At 49.3% G+C, this 15,330-nt stretch overlaps 1 protein-coding gene across 6 annotated transcripts in view; it reads left to right on the forward strand.

The window, feature by feature from the left end:
- The window catches only part of LOC146075803 (uncharacterized), a 249,158-nt gene that overhangs the window by 172,315 nt on the left and 61,513 nt on the right, over positions 1–15,330 (forward strand). The window contains exon 1 of one of the 6 annotated variants that reach the window (XM_083185410.1): positions 7,584–7,927. The exons of 4 other annotated variants lie outside the window; for them this stretch is intronic. The gene's annotated coding sequence lies outside the window, so the exon portion shown is untranslated. Of the gene's footprint in view, positions 1–7,583; positions 7,928–15,330 lie in introns of those variants that run through there. One more of the 6 variants, XM_083185415.1, reaches the window with a different exon arrangement.

Consider the following 15,330-nt stretch of genomic DNA (forward strand, 5'->3'; position numbering starts at 1 on the left):
TAACCTCCCTCGTGGGGATTAGGAGCGGTCGTTTCCCAGACGGAGTGGACAAGAGGCCAGGAGATGGGAAGATGAGGCACAGTACATACAAAGATTGTCTCAACGTCGTCGGTTCTTCTCTTCGAGGGAGAGACGAGACCGATTTATTTGCATTGGTTCTTCTGTGGCAGAAGCAGTAGACGATCCACTTTTTACAGGAGGAGTAACAGCAGGAGTGGGACGATGTCGAAAGCGATCAGAGCGAGCTCTCTCCAGTTGCCGCTCTTGAAGTCGCAGATCAACTTTATTGGACAAGAGGCCAGGAGATGGGAAGATGAGGCACAGTACATACAAAGATTGTCTCAACGTCGTCGGTTCTTCTCTTCGAGGGAGAGACGAGACCGATTTATTTGCATTGGTTCTTCTGTGGCAGAAGCAGTAGACGATCCACTTTTTACAGGAGGAGTAACAGCAGGAGTGGGACGATGTCGAAAGCGATCAGAGCGAGCTCTCTCCAGTTGCCGCTCTTGAAGTCGCAGATCAACTTTATTGCACAAGGAAATTAGGTCTGTCAGGGTGGTAGGTGTATCGCGAGTGGCCAATTCATCCTTGAGGCGACTGGCTAGGCCAATCCAGAATGCAGAAACGAGGGCCTCTTCATTCCACCTTAAGGCTGGAACTGTACAACATATTGACCCACTGGTCTGCTACCTTGACGAATTCTCAGAATCTCTGTAGCAGCAGATGACACTCGACCTGGTTCGTCAAATATTCGCCGAAAGTAAGTGATAAAATCGTCATAATTGTTCAGCAGAGGATCTGCTCGTTCCCAAAGAGGCGAAACCCAATTCAGGGCTGCACCAGAGAGGAGAGAGACAATGTAGGCTACTCGTGCTTTGGCAGTTGGACGATTGGAGGGTGAAGTGCACATCGCACTGATTCCAGAACCTGCGACATCCTTTAGGAGATCCATTATATTTGCTGGGAGTTGGCAAATGCAGATGAGGAGGGATAATAGACCCGGCTGGCGGCGTGGCAGGGGAACCTCCTGAAGGGGCTTGCGATGTTGCTTCAGCAACTGCTGGTGGAGGTGTCAGTGTTTGTAGGAATTGCGCCACTAGCCGCTGTGAGGATTCCAACTGTTCCAGACGAGCCATAATGCCTTGCAACACACCTGCCAAGGGTCCCTGATTTTCACCCGACTCCATCGGGTCAGTGCAAACTGTCACGGTTTAAGATTCAGATGGGGTCGTGTGATGCACAGGGACTGGAGACAAGGCAGTAGCAGTAGGGTTAAAATGAGCGGGTTTAATGAATGATGTCATACAGGGACTCAAATACTTCTTTGAGATAAAGGCAGGGAAAATAATAATAATGAGTAGCAATGATAAAGAATGTCCAGATAACAATGATGAGGAATATCCAGAGTACAATGATGAGGAATGTCCAGATAACAATGATGAGGAATGTCCAGGTAAAGAAGTGAAAGGATGGCAACAATAATGGATCCGGAGACTGGAAGAATATGAGGAATGGCTGGGACCTGGGGATGCTGGAGACGGATTCTTGGAAGATCCAGGAGCGGGACCGGAGTCAGGAATCCAGGAGGTAGCACCCAAGAGTACCAGGGAGAAGCTGGTGACCAGCGTGACTGGAATGAGCGATGGGGTCAAATAGCCAATAGCAAGCTGACGGGCACAGCGGGAATAGCAAGGGCACAATGAGTCAGGAGTAGGGATGGACATCGATGGTCGATGTTTCGGAAACATCGATGTTTTTCTTTCGATGTTAGTGTTTTTACCATTTAATGGTGACCTTCCGATGTTTGTCACCATCGAATGCTAATCATTCGATGGTGTACCGATGGTGGCTTATTTTTTGTAATTCCCAAAAGCTATGCCTCCCCTGGCTGCTGTGTCTGTGTCAGGGAAACTTCCTAGGTTCGTTGGAGGCTGTCTGACTTTCTCTCTGCTTCTCCCTCTCCCTCTCTATGGTTGCTGTAGCTGCTAGGCAACAGGGCCCACTGCTAGTTCTGATTGGCTCTCCCTGACTCAGAGAGCCTATCAGAGCACAAACCTCACTCTGCAGCACCAGTCACTCAAACAGCAGCAAATTTCACAGACACACTGAGCTCTGGAGGATTCAGAGAGGAGGAGAAGTCACTGAATGTTATACCAGCTCAGGCAAGCTATAATAATAATAATAATAAGTACACAATACAACTAGCTACAGATATTTGTGAATGTCAGTCACATACAACACTCATTAATATACTGCATTAGTATTACCAGGCAGCAACCACTATATGATCATCAGTGAAGTGTTGGTCAGAGATTGTCTGTTTCTGTCAATATAGTGAGATAGTGAGGAACAATATACACAGTCCTGGGGTACCAGTGGAATGAACCAAGATAAAGGTGCCCATACACTGCTGTGACGTCTCGCAGCAGTGTACGGACACAGGACAGCCTGCAGGCTGCAGGGACCTTCCCGGCGGCAGGAACGCATGCGATCAGTTGTGATAGATTGCATGCATCCCTGCTTCCCACCCGCCTCACCGCCAGGAGGAACGGGTGGCTGCCTGCTGGTCTGAGCACCTGGTCGGGTCCGATTCGCACGGGACCCAACAGCATGTCAGGGAGAGGCGATTTGGTCCGATTTAAGGGGTCGATTGGTCGCAATTGGCCACAATCGGACCAAATCGCCTCAGTGTAGGGGCACCTTAACTGTTTTTATATATAGTGAACTATTTTTTATATTACGTGACCTTGTCGCTAGCGATTGGTCGCTCAGTGACCGAATTGCTGGTTATCAGTATTTTACTGGGGACCAGTGATTCTAGCAAGTTCCTGCGACCAGCGACCGCTGGGCTGCGGTGGGAGCGCACACACGGCGAAGGTCGCTAGGTATCACCGGCAATATGGTCACTGAGCGACCATATAGCTGACGATGGAAGCTAGAATCGCCTAGTGTGTAGCATTATAGTGGTGCCCCCACAGATCCTGGCACTCTAGGCAGCTGCCTCATGGTAGAGCCAGCCCTGCTCATTGCAATATATATCTCACCATATAAATGATGTGATGACCACTATACCGTCATCTCCCTTATTTGTGTGTGTGTGTGTGTGTGTGTGTGTTGTTACACTTGCCTTAATAAATAGACATTTTCCTATCTGGAAAAATAGTGAAACCTAAAACGAGTTATCTTTAAAAAAGTCAGTCCACACAGTCTAAAACGAGTTAGTTTACAATTTATCTAATTTTATTACATTTTGATTACTTGCTGTTAAAGTGTTAATAATGTGTACAAAATTATTATACTACTTCATCATTGGGCATTGTGTGAATATTATATATGTATATTATACACACAATGTCCAATGATAAAGTAATATGTTGCTCAGAGCCTGGGCCCTGCCACCAAACTCAATTACTACCTTACAAATGGCAATACAGGCTTTTGCGCATGCACTAGTCATATAACTAGTTTTCACCATCGAATACTTTTGATTCGATGGTTAGTTACCATCGCATCGAAAGTTTCAATGGTGGAAGCACTGCCATCATTTGATGGTTGGCTTCCGATGTCCATCCCTAGTCAGGAGCCTTCTAGGAAGTGCACGGCACAGAAGACTCTTTGCACTGACACTGAGCTACCTAGGCAGATCCCCTTTATGCAAAGAGGGCGGCTGCCATTGGCTGTCACACAGAAACAGGTGAGAATACCTGGCCTGGCCCAATCCTCTGTTTGCCCTCAAGCAAGATGGCGGAGCTGGCCTCCCAGCATCTATAGCGTTAGAGCGGGACCATGCTGCAGATTCCCATGCTGCCTTCCAACACTGCCGGACCTCTGCCTGCCGCCTCACCTGACATGGAGGCCGACAAACGCCAGCCGGTGGCGGACACGGGCGGGTGAGTACAGTACCCGCCGTGTACCACCGCGGGGGAGTGTGACATGTCAGTATTTCGATTGTCGGTGGTGTGTACATGTTGGTATATTGTCCATCGGCATTTGGTTGTGGGGAATCTGTCAATCGGTATTCCGTCCGCCTGCAACTTAACTACATACACGAGAGGTACCCATTCTTCTAGAATAGGCATATTAATACCTCATATGTTAAATTGTGTCTCGAGTTGGTGGGCATGCTGGTGAGTCTCTCAATAGACAGCCAATCAGTTGCAGCATTAGTATTTGCAATAGTGGCTGCCCAAAAAGTCACTTTAGCCTAGTATCAGCACCTAATCAGCCCTGTGTTACTTTATCTCTGATGATTGTGAAAACTCCAGCTTGTTATTTTGTAATTGTGACAATACCTTTAGTTTGCAGAGTCAGGAAGCACCAGGCAGGAGAGGTGCTCTCCCCACTCGGCATCCTTCTGGATGACCCGCCGCCGCTTGAAAAAGGGAGCAGAAGACACGGAGATGGCAATAGGCGGACCCAGCCATGGCTAATGAGAGTCCCAACACTGGGGAGTATGAGCCGGGTGCCCATTGCCAGGGAGAGGAAGCAAGAGACCCAGGCCGCCACTCTACTTGTGCTGAGGTGGGGCACACTGTCCCTGACTTTTACAACCCATCTCCTCTTTTATTTAACTTCGCTCCCCTCTCCATTCTCACCCTTCCTCTTCCTGCTCCTCTATCTCTCATACCCACTTCTTTCCTCCCTGTCCCACTCTGATCGTCTATCCCTGGCACCTTCTATATCTCTTCCCCTTAACCCCTCTCTCCTACACAACTCTTTCTCTCCCTTCCTCTTCTGACATTCTATCTCACACTCTGGGGTATTTATTATAGTGGCTCAGTAGTGAGGTGAAGCAGGAGGGGAAAGCGACAAGATCTACTAAGATCTTGCCCGCCGAAGCGGGGAGTGCTAACTCCCCCCTCCAGCGATGCCTCCTTTAGCTGACAGCGCATCAGTTAACACTGACGCGCTGTCTTCTTCTCCCTGGCCGGCTGGACTGCAAATGCACGGCATCTCGCTACTCACGCGAGATCCCCAGCGCAGCTCAGCGCCACTAGCAGGGACAGCGCTGTCCCTGCTGTAGGCATAGGGCATCGCCGCCTGCAGCTGTCGAAGTCGATAGCTGCATTAGGCGGAATGGTCAGCGATGCTGACCGTTCATAAATCAGGCAGGAGGCAGGCGCGCACTACAAAATATTGTAGCTGCGCTCTGCCTCCTGCCTTACACCGCCGCACGTAAGACACCCGCTCAGTGGGTGTCATAGCTCAGGGGAAGCGCTATCCCCTGCTTTAGCGCATAGGGATAGCGCATATGCCCCGGATCACCAGTTAATAAATCTACCCCTCTGGGTCATACCCCTTCCTCCTTCTCTCGCTGTTTCCTTCATTCCCTTACCCACCACCCTTCGTCTTTCTCTTTTTCTTTTGAAAGTCCGTACACAGAGCCATTGTGGCTATCAATTTTTACTATGTATTCAAAATCACATAGCAAATAGTCAAAACGCACTCTGTTTGCCACATCTCTACATAAAAATCCTGATGCAAGACACCGGAATCTAAAGTAGAAACAGACTGTGCAGTACAACCTAGATCTACTACTATGTTCTCCCGTGTGCCATCCCTCCCTGCTGGCCAAATCAGTATCGGCAGCAACCACATTGCTCCATGTTTACACAGCTATAATGTATCATACAGGGCAGATGGAGCCCGGGTTATAGCCAGGGTTGCCTACCTGACCCTCCCCTTCAGGGAGAAAATGCTCTGTTCCTGGACCCTGGTAAAATATGATTGCCGTCACCTGTGGGGAGCTAGGTAATTGGTAAGAAAGGTGTCACCACAGGTGATGGCAATCATACATTACCAGGGAAGTCCAGGAACAGAGCATTTTCTCCCTCATGGAGAGGGGCATGCTGGGAGGTATGGATAATGTATGATTGCCAGCACCTGTGGGGAGATAGGTAACTGATAAGAAAGCTGTCACCACAGGTGATGGCAATCATACATTACCAGGGAAGTCCAGGAACACAGCATTTTCTCCCTGAAGGGGGAGGGTCGGGTAGGCAACCATGGTTATAGCCCTGACATTACAGGACACAAGTGCTCCGGTTCCTGCTCTAGTCTAGTCTCAAAGCAGGCGGCAGCGGGGCTATAAATAATGCCGTCATTGTGTGTCTGGCAGCGGCAGGGAGTGAGATAAGTGCTGGGGTCGGGCAGTTTACATACCCTCCAACTGTACCGATTTAGCCGGTACAGTACCGTTTTTTAAACGGTCTGTACCGGCTAAATCTTAGTGTACCGAATGTACCGGTTTTTGGGATCCCTCGCTGGTGACAGTGCGAGTCGGGTGGGCACTGACGCTGTATCGTCCAGTGCGGGTTGGGTGGGCACTGGCACAACAAGCTGGGCCACAGAACGGTAACTCCTGCTGCTCCAGTGTTGCCGCCTTCTCCTCCCCCCGCACGGGACCGGTGCAAGCTTCAGTCGCCGCGCGTGTGCTACGTCGCTTGCTCTGAATGACACCCAGGCCAGTGCAGGAAGGGAAGCGCTGCTTAGTCAGTATAGGGCTTTCTGTGCAACTACATGTGTGGGTGTATCGGTTAGTTTCTCGTCGTGGAAATGATCCTTCACTGCAGCCAGCCACTCTTCTCCCTGTGCTGCCTGTGCGCACGGCAGCACAGGGAGAAGAGTGGCTGGCTGCAGTGAAGAAGACTGAGCGGCGCTTCCCTTCCTGCACTGGCAGTGCAAGCGACGTAGCACACGCGCGGCGGCTGAAGCTTGCACCGGTCCCGCGCGTGCGGGGGGAGGAGGAGAAGGCAGATGAACTGGTAAGACCAAGTGGGGTGTCTTGGGGGGGGGGGGTGGATGACTGCTCCCACTATAACACTACTTCCGTCTCCTTTTCCTCAACTTAACTCAGTAGTCTCATCTGCTGGCAAAGTTTTGCGAACTACAAGTCCCAACATGCACTGCTGGCCACTTGGAGCTGGGGATCCACTATAGTGGTGCTGTTATGGAACAGCAGATGGGGAACTGTAGAATGACATCCGATGCTGGCTGAAAGGGGAGGTCCACAAGCAACAGGACCAGGGACATCATCAGCATAGGTAACCTGGGTGGGTACATATACATGGGGTGTAGTAGTTGGTGCACAGTACCATACCCACCAACTGTACCGATTTTGCCGGTACAGTACCGTTTTTTAACACTGTACCGGCAAAATCATTTTATACCGAATGTACCGGTTTTTTTTAGATGAGACTTTATCCCGCTGTACAGTCACACGGCCGTCTAGCCCCGCCCCGTTCGGTCTCCTCCTTCTCTCCAGCGAAGTAGCGAACATCGCTGGCTGTCATGCTTTGCACTCCACAGGTCATCATGTCTCTTGCTATTCTTAAATGAAGTAATGTCAGTCACTTCTAGCGGCGGCTGGCACAGGGGCTTGGCATGATGGCAGCAGGCATCGTGGCTATGGTATCGATGCAGAGGTTGGGAGGCCGGTCTGGGACCCCCACTGCTTGCTCCCCTGCAGCTGCATGTACGGTGTTCATTGTTCCACTGCAATATGCACGCACTAGATCACATTCAGTTTTGGTAATTTCCCACCGTGCACTGGCCCTGAGGACGTGCACCGGAAGTACGGATGGGGAAGCACTTGCTGGGCAGGAAGGGGCCCTGTGTGGGACCAGAGGATCATGGGACATCCCACACCGCCGCGGCCATTATTGCTGTCCAGCCACATGACCTGGTGACGTCAGGAAGAGACGAGGTCGGAAACCTGCTCTGTGCGCCTGGGGGATGAGAGAGAGCGAACATGTGTCCTCGCTCAGTCTCCTCCCCCTCACCCGTGTCCCCGCCCAGTCTCCTCCTCACCCGTGTCCCCGCCCAGCCTTCTCCGTCGTGCGCTTTCCATCCCACGCCCACAGGTCTCAGAGGCAGCAGCGGAAGAACGCGTAGAACCGGGGTGAGGGAGTGTCCGGCGGCGAGTGAGGTGAGCGCTGAGCATGGAGCTTCTGTATGTACGGTACAAGCACACTGGGGGGCTGGCTGGAGCTCCGGCTGCTCAGACATTGATCTGTACTAGTACGTGCCTATGTTTTACCGTACACGTGACTATCGGACGTCGCTGGGGAATCGAGCGTCGATGGTTTCCATCGATGGCAGCACAGTCTCTGAGACATCGTCTGTTTTTTATCCCCTTTGTATCCTCCCCCTACGCTGGCTGTATGTAATATGACGCTTAGATGTTGATAATCGGTCCAAAAGAGAATACATTATACGAATGTATTATAAGGACTCAGCTAAACCGTACGATTCCCTCTGTGTTTGTACAAGTACGTGCTGTAATGCATATTTTACTCTGAATTGTGGGCTGGGTGTTATCGGTGTATAGATCCTAGCAGCGACCAGGGGCTGCTGTGATGTTGCTCTCGCCCAGCTGCTGTCACAGTGCCTGTACACTGTAGGGATGGGCATCGATGGCAATACTGGAACCACCCATCGATAGTAAAACACTGACCATCGATAGTTTTACCTATAATCCACTTTCTTTGACTGACTAGCACTAGCCCATGGGAAAATCAGAATGTGAGGCATATTGGGCCTGATTCAGATTTATTATATACTGTAAATCAGGGGTGTCCAAACCGGTCCTCGAGATCTACAAACGGTCCATGTTTTCCAGGTTACCCAGCTGGTGCAAAGCTGCAGTCATTACTGTCACATTTTAAAACCTGCTGCATTCATTCCTACTATAGATCCACAGGTTGCCTGGAAAACATGCACTGTTGGTAGATCTTGAGCACAGATTTGGCCACCCCTGCTGTAAATAGTCTACTAGATAATCTGTCATTTGTTTCACCCCCTCCTGGCAGGGCTGGATTATAATGGGGGCACAAGGGGTCAGTACCCCTGGGCCCCCCTCTAGCTAGGGCCCCCCTGTGGTTGGCATGTATTTAAAAAAAAAATGTGCATGAGAGTGGGGTAGTGCTGCAGCTTCACCTATCTGCCGATGTGACAATGATTAATGGTGCTGAGCATCGGGAGCCAAGGCACACTACTGGGAGTTGACTAAGTCCCATGACACTTTGCACCAGAGGGCAGAGGCTGAGAGTTTTGTGCTGAGCTCTAATTGGTGGAGCTCATTACATGCTCCTCAGGCCCATGGAGAACAGCAGCAGCCTAGTCATGGGAGGGTTTTTAATCAGAGGCAGCACTGGGACTGTGAGGTCTCCTACAGAGTAAGGTGCAGAGGGACAAACACCACAGGATTTTCATGTGGTATGTATGTATATGTGTGTGTATGTGTGTAATATATATATATATATATATCCCCTGCAGTTACCCATTGATCAAGTTTATACTGCCTTTACTCTGTGTTTTGACAGTGTAATATTCTCCCATGCATTTTGCGGCCAGTAATGACAAGTGCAAGGGGGCCCCCCTATCTAAAGTGCCCTGGGCCCCCCGAAGGCTTAATCTGGCACTGCCTCCTGGTGTCTACACTGTAGCATACCTTTGTATTAATTCCCATTAATACCATTTGCAATGTCACTCCATATACCCCTTTCACACTGCACCTAGAACACAGGTAGCTGCCAGGTTGCTGATGTGACCGCACCAAACCTTATTACTGTTCCTTCTAGCACAGTGGTTTCCAAACCTGGTCCTCAAGTACCCCCAACAGTGCACATTTTCCAGGTCTCCACACAGAGGGGCAGATGTACTAACCCCCCCATAGCGCTTCTCAAATAGCGGGTCCCGCTTCTCCTGCATAACGAGGAGAAGCAGACACCCGTTATTTGCTAATGTATTAACCCCCCCAAGCCGATAAGGAGAGCCGTTATGCCCAGCGTTAACGGCTCCCCCTGTGTCCCGCGCATGCTCACTGCGCTTCCACACCCCCCCTGTCCGGCTCTAATGGGCATGCGCGAGATCACGCAAAAACCGCAGGATCTCCTGCGCAGCCCGAGCCAGAAGCAGGGCTAGCGTTGTCCCCACAGTGGGGGATAGGACAACGCTAGCCCTGAGCTGGCGAAGCGGCCGGGGTGAATTAACACCTTGAAGGCTGTTAATACATCGCCCCGGCTGTTAATCCCTGGGGGGGGGGTTGCAGGGGACAGCCCCGCCAAGCGTAACTCGGCGGGCTGTCACTAGCGCACGTTAGGTGCGCTAGTAATACATTACCATAAACGTAATCCCCCCCCCCCCCAGTTAACCAGCATTAAGTGCATTTTTGCACTTAACGCTGCTTCGTACATCTGCCCCACTATCACAAGTGACATAATTAGCTCCACCTGTGGATCTTTTTAAATGTCTGAATAATGAGTGCACCTGCTGGGTGACCTGGAAAACGTGCACTGTTGGGGGTACTTGAGGACCAGGGTTGGGAACCACTGTTATAGGACACTGCACAGGGGCAGCATAAAGGTGGTGGACCAGACCCGCCCACAACACCAAAGGGGAAGGCCCTGGCCCGCCGAACACTGCCGTGGAAGCACTGGGCATCTACGGCGGCCCTGGGCTTCCCCGTGTGCACTGGCGGGGACAGGCAGCAGGCTGTTCTAGAGGGACAGGGTGCATTTTGCCCTTTAAAAATCAGGCGCTAAAAGACCCTAGCGTGAACGGGTTTGATACGAAATCCCGATTGTCGAAATCCCGACCGGGGGGGGGGGGGGGAGAGACGCCCCCCCCCCTTGCAGGCTCGCCACGCAGCAGGCACTAATTTATTCTCCCTCTATGGGTGTTGTGGACACCCATAGAGGGAGAAAGTGTTGGGTTTTTGAACGCGGGATTCCGACCGCCGGGAATATAACTGCATCCAGCGTGAACACTAGCTTATAACATGGGTCGACCGACCTGGCAATGATTGTTGGAAGGGGTAAACCCGGTTCTCCGCATGTATAATGTGCAAACTGGGTTTAATGTAAAAGCTAATTTTTGGGGGAAAGGGGAAAGAGGGACATAGATCAGTGCACAGGTTGATAACAATTAGTTAGGTTTTGACAAATAAATTCGAGAAGTCCACAATACATAGAGGTGTAGGAGGCCTGTTATACAGAGTCTCCAGGAATAAATGGCGTGGAGGTGCACCCTGGAGAGTAAATTGTATGTAGAAGCACAAGTATACTGATAACAAACGGATGATGTACCACTTACTCCTGATCAGTTGCTCCATCTACCAGACACATTCAAATCAACAGGAATCATTCTGCCCCTTTAAGGGAAGAAAGGCCGATGGGGCGCCCCCCCAAACAGCCATAAAATTAAAATTAAAGATATTCCAAGCTTCAAGTATGCTCTCAGCATTTCCTCCGTAGCCGCCCAACTGACAACCCTTCCCCCCCCCCCCATTCCCCTCGCCCCCCGCCCCCCCCCCCGCTAACATGCTTCTCCCTCATCTCCCTTACCTTCCTCGCAGCTACGCACGGATATCATTATAATGTAAACCTATCACCCACTCCCCGAACATTGCCCTGACGTGGCACATAGAGAAATGCCAAACAAGCAACCTTAATTCCCTAAATTATTTAGGGACCTAAGGAAATTAAAGGTTAAATACTCAATAGGTACAGCCATAATATGGACAAGTGTACTCAGTCCATGCCGCTGCAATAAGGATCACCAGGTTTCCTCCTCTCCATTGTGCTATACACATACCCATTATATGAAGAACATACCCATTATATGAAGAAGGGAGAACCTATCAGGCACCAGCGCCAATACGTTAAATAGACAGCACCTATGCCTCTTACCTCACACACTTACACCCTGAAGAAGCCGAAAGGTGAAACGATCGTTGGTGAAACAAGGGAGTGACGCCAACACTGTGCGCATCCCGAACTAGCCGCAGCCTTCCCCCCGCAGACGGCTCAGACGCCGTTCAGTGCACGGAGCGCACTAACAGGTACCGGTCGTCCCGCACCCCAGCCCTCCTTCTCTGTCCCCTCTTCCCCTCTCACCCTGGTCCCCCCAGTCTCTGTCTCCCTCCATTTGAAGGTTACCCTCACACTTGCCCAACCTGCAAGCGCCGCTCAGCTTCTCTGTCCGGCTCTCCCTCCCAACCTTGGTCCCCCTACCCTCCGCCTCCCTCCGGTGAGGTATTACCGCTACACCCGCCCTGCCTGATAGCGCCGGGCAGCGCACGGAGCACACTACCAGGCACCCTGTCTCCCTCACACCAGCCCCTTCTTTACCTCCTCTGACACCAGCTCTGCCGGCAAGTGCCGCACAGAGCGCAGAGTGCACTCACAGGCACCCTCTCTCCCGCACCCCAACCCCTCCTCACTGCCCAGCTCTCCCCCCTACCTGGTCCCTTTACCCATTTTTTTCCCCAGCATTTCTCACCCCTCCTACACCTACTCTGCCTGGACTCTCGATAGGTGCCGCTCACCCTCCACCACTGTATGAACATACATGTGGAGGACAGCAGCACACCTACCCTGGCATTAAGCCCTCACTATAGTATATCTTCCTTCAGGGACCACTCATCAGGCCCTAAGGTCAGTGACTCACCCTGCGCTGGACTGTGTCTACTCAGGGGGAATCTGACTTATAATCCTGACAGCAGTACCCCTCTTTACCAGCCCTGTGCAGTAAACCCCTGTCTGTATAATTAAGCCCGCTCACCCGCCATACCTACAAAGTCCATCAAACAGAGTGATGGTAACTGGCCTGGGGTGTCAGAAGGTATTATAGGAGACGGGTGACCTCTCCTACATACAGTATTCCGCCCCAAGCGATAGGTATACAAAGCAGGGCAGCAGCCGCTTCCTCACTGAGGGTAACACAGATTTTTCTCTCTTTAACCTTTACCTGACTCCCCACCAGGCAGGGTGCATCCCCCGCAATACCCATAAAAGCCCACCCAGTGGCAGCTGACAATTGGAGAGGGGCAGCCTGCCAAAAGGGGAAAGGGGACTTTCCACCTTCCAACCAGACAATCCCACCATTGTCACGGGTATATAAAGCTGGTTGGGATCACCCACGCCCACTGGGCACAGTCAGACTTTCAACCCAGACCACTCAGGCACTTTATCTCTCTCCCCACCAATCCCTCAATACCCTTTCTCCTCTTCTTTTCTTCTCCTCTTTCTGCACTGCAAGTTCTCTTTACCCCCCTCCCTTCTGCCCTACCTCCCCACTGTTTACTTCCCCCCCCCCCCCCTTTTTCTTTTCCCTATCCCCCATCCCACTACATTGCGGGGACTACCAGCATACAGTCTCACTAAACCTGTTTGTCAAAGAAATTGTGGATATATACCTTAGAATATACCATTGATATATACAGTAGTGACAGCAGGCTAAAGGCCCCCATTCACTAGAAAAAAAAGGGAAATATGGAGCAGCGCTGTACTGAATAATAGAAAATTTATTTAAAATACAATATAAAATATAACAGTAATGTGGCCAACATTAGACAAACATGACTTACAACATATAAATGGTTAGTCCAATTCTCATCCCTCAGGACTGATTAGTAGTTAATAGCATGCATGAAAGGTATTAGTGGTAATTGTAGCGGAAATATTAGTAACAGTCCCAACACTTGTTGTGCACATACAAGGTTTTTTAGGCTTTATACTTATAGTATTCAGGCTTGTGAACAGTGGTGGGGTATATCAGGCTGTAGATACCGCGATGTTCTCCGACCGATGTTTCAATCGATTAGACGGTCATATCCGAGAATTGATCGTTGGTGGTGTCTAGTGGTAGCCACATGTGTTCCCCCTCGTTCCTCTACGCGTTTCTCCGCCTCACAGTACTTGTCAGCGGCTTCCTCAGGAGTGGTTTAGAGCAGGTAGATCACTTCCGCCTTTTATTCCGATATTGGGCCGACTGCGCATGCTCCCGCTATGCGCGTCAAGCCTCTTTCTCATATCTTCCCTTACGCCGGGGATATTGCCGGCTCAGCGTGGTTGGTCACGACGGCGTTTGCGCGTCAAGCCTCGCTTTGGTTTGCTTAGCGCGTCACGCGGTCGGACCAGCATATGAGTATCATTGAAGTCTAGTTGTCTAGGTAACTTAGACGCTGACTCTGATAGAACTTGTACTCTATGACGGAAGGAAATAACAAGGTTCATTGTACTTTTTTGTACGGGGTTATCAATAAAGGTCGACTTCCAATGGGGATTTTAAACATACAACATTTAACATTTAACATGTAACGAATAACATACAGCATATTCATTTTAAAATAATAATTCATATATATATAGTTAATAGAGCGAGATATGTTTTCATGTTTATAAACATTCCTTATCAATATATTTATTGTCCATCTATAACACTGAATATGTATATTTTTCTTCATCTAGAGCAAAGCATAAATATATATAAATAATAAAAATATATACATATAAAAATAAAATCAAAAGAAACATATAAATATATATAAAATATATTTAAAAAAGGAGAAAGTTCATTTTTCAAGTTGGAAAAAGAATGTTTTTAAAAAGTATAATTCATAGTCGCTATATTACACATAGATTCATTTTTATCATACACTAAAGGGACCAAGAGGTATATAAGTAACCCTGTATGATGATTTCAGTTATAACAATGATGAAAATACAATCCAGGGATAATTCTTCTAAATATATACAGACAGGGATCTCTAACCTTTCCAAGAAGAAAGGAAGGACCAGAAATATGCCCATATTGATCAAATGCTTTTACAAATAATAAACCCAATAACCACCCTCCTCCCCCTATCCCCCTTCCCCCGGGCAAACAATAGCTCACTCCCCCCTCCCCCCAAAACCCAATGACAAGACAGACAGCAGAGTATATAGCAGGAGGCTAAAAATGACATTTATGGTAAAATGATTAACACCTAGATGTTGTTTAATTCAATGGTGTCGTTCAAACCCTTGGGCACCATTGTCCCCAGGCGGAAGATCCAATAGGCCTCTCTGCCACAGAGTCTATTGAACCTATCACCGCCCCTACTGGTTCTCAAAACCTGTTCAATGGCTTTTACTTCTACGTTCTTCAATGAAGCACCTTGACAACTGAATATATGCTTCGACAGGGGATGGTTAATTTTTCCTCCTAAAATATTTCGTCTATGTTCTAAAAACCTGGTGTGTAGGCAACGGGTGGTGCGACCCACATATTGTAGGCCGCAACCGCATTCAATGATGTAAATAACGAACGCAGTTTTACAATTTAGGAAGCTTTTTACTTGAAAAGTTTCACCTGTTGAGGAGGACTTAAAATCTAAGATTTTTCTTTGTTTTAAATTTATGCATGTCAAGCACTTATAATTTCCGCATTTATGGAAACCCAATGGTTTTTCTGGCAACCAATTTGTGGGATTCATATTTTTGGGGGGTTCCTGTTGTTTGTTATCAAAGTGACTATGTACTAATTGGTTTTTTAAATTTTTTCCTT

This window comes from Crinia signifera, chromosome 4 (assembly GCF_055691185.1).
Source record: "Crinia signifera chromosome 4, ASM5569118v1, whole genome shotgun sequence".
NCBI classification, from domain to species: domain Eukaryota; kingdom Metazoa; phylum Chordata; class Amphibia; order Anura; family Myobatrachidae; genus Crinia; species Crinia signifera.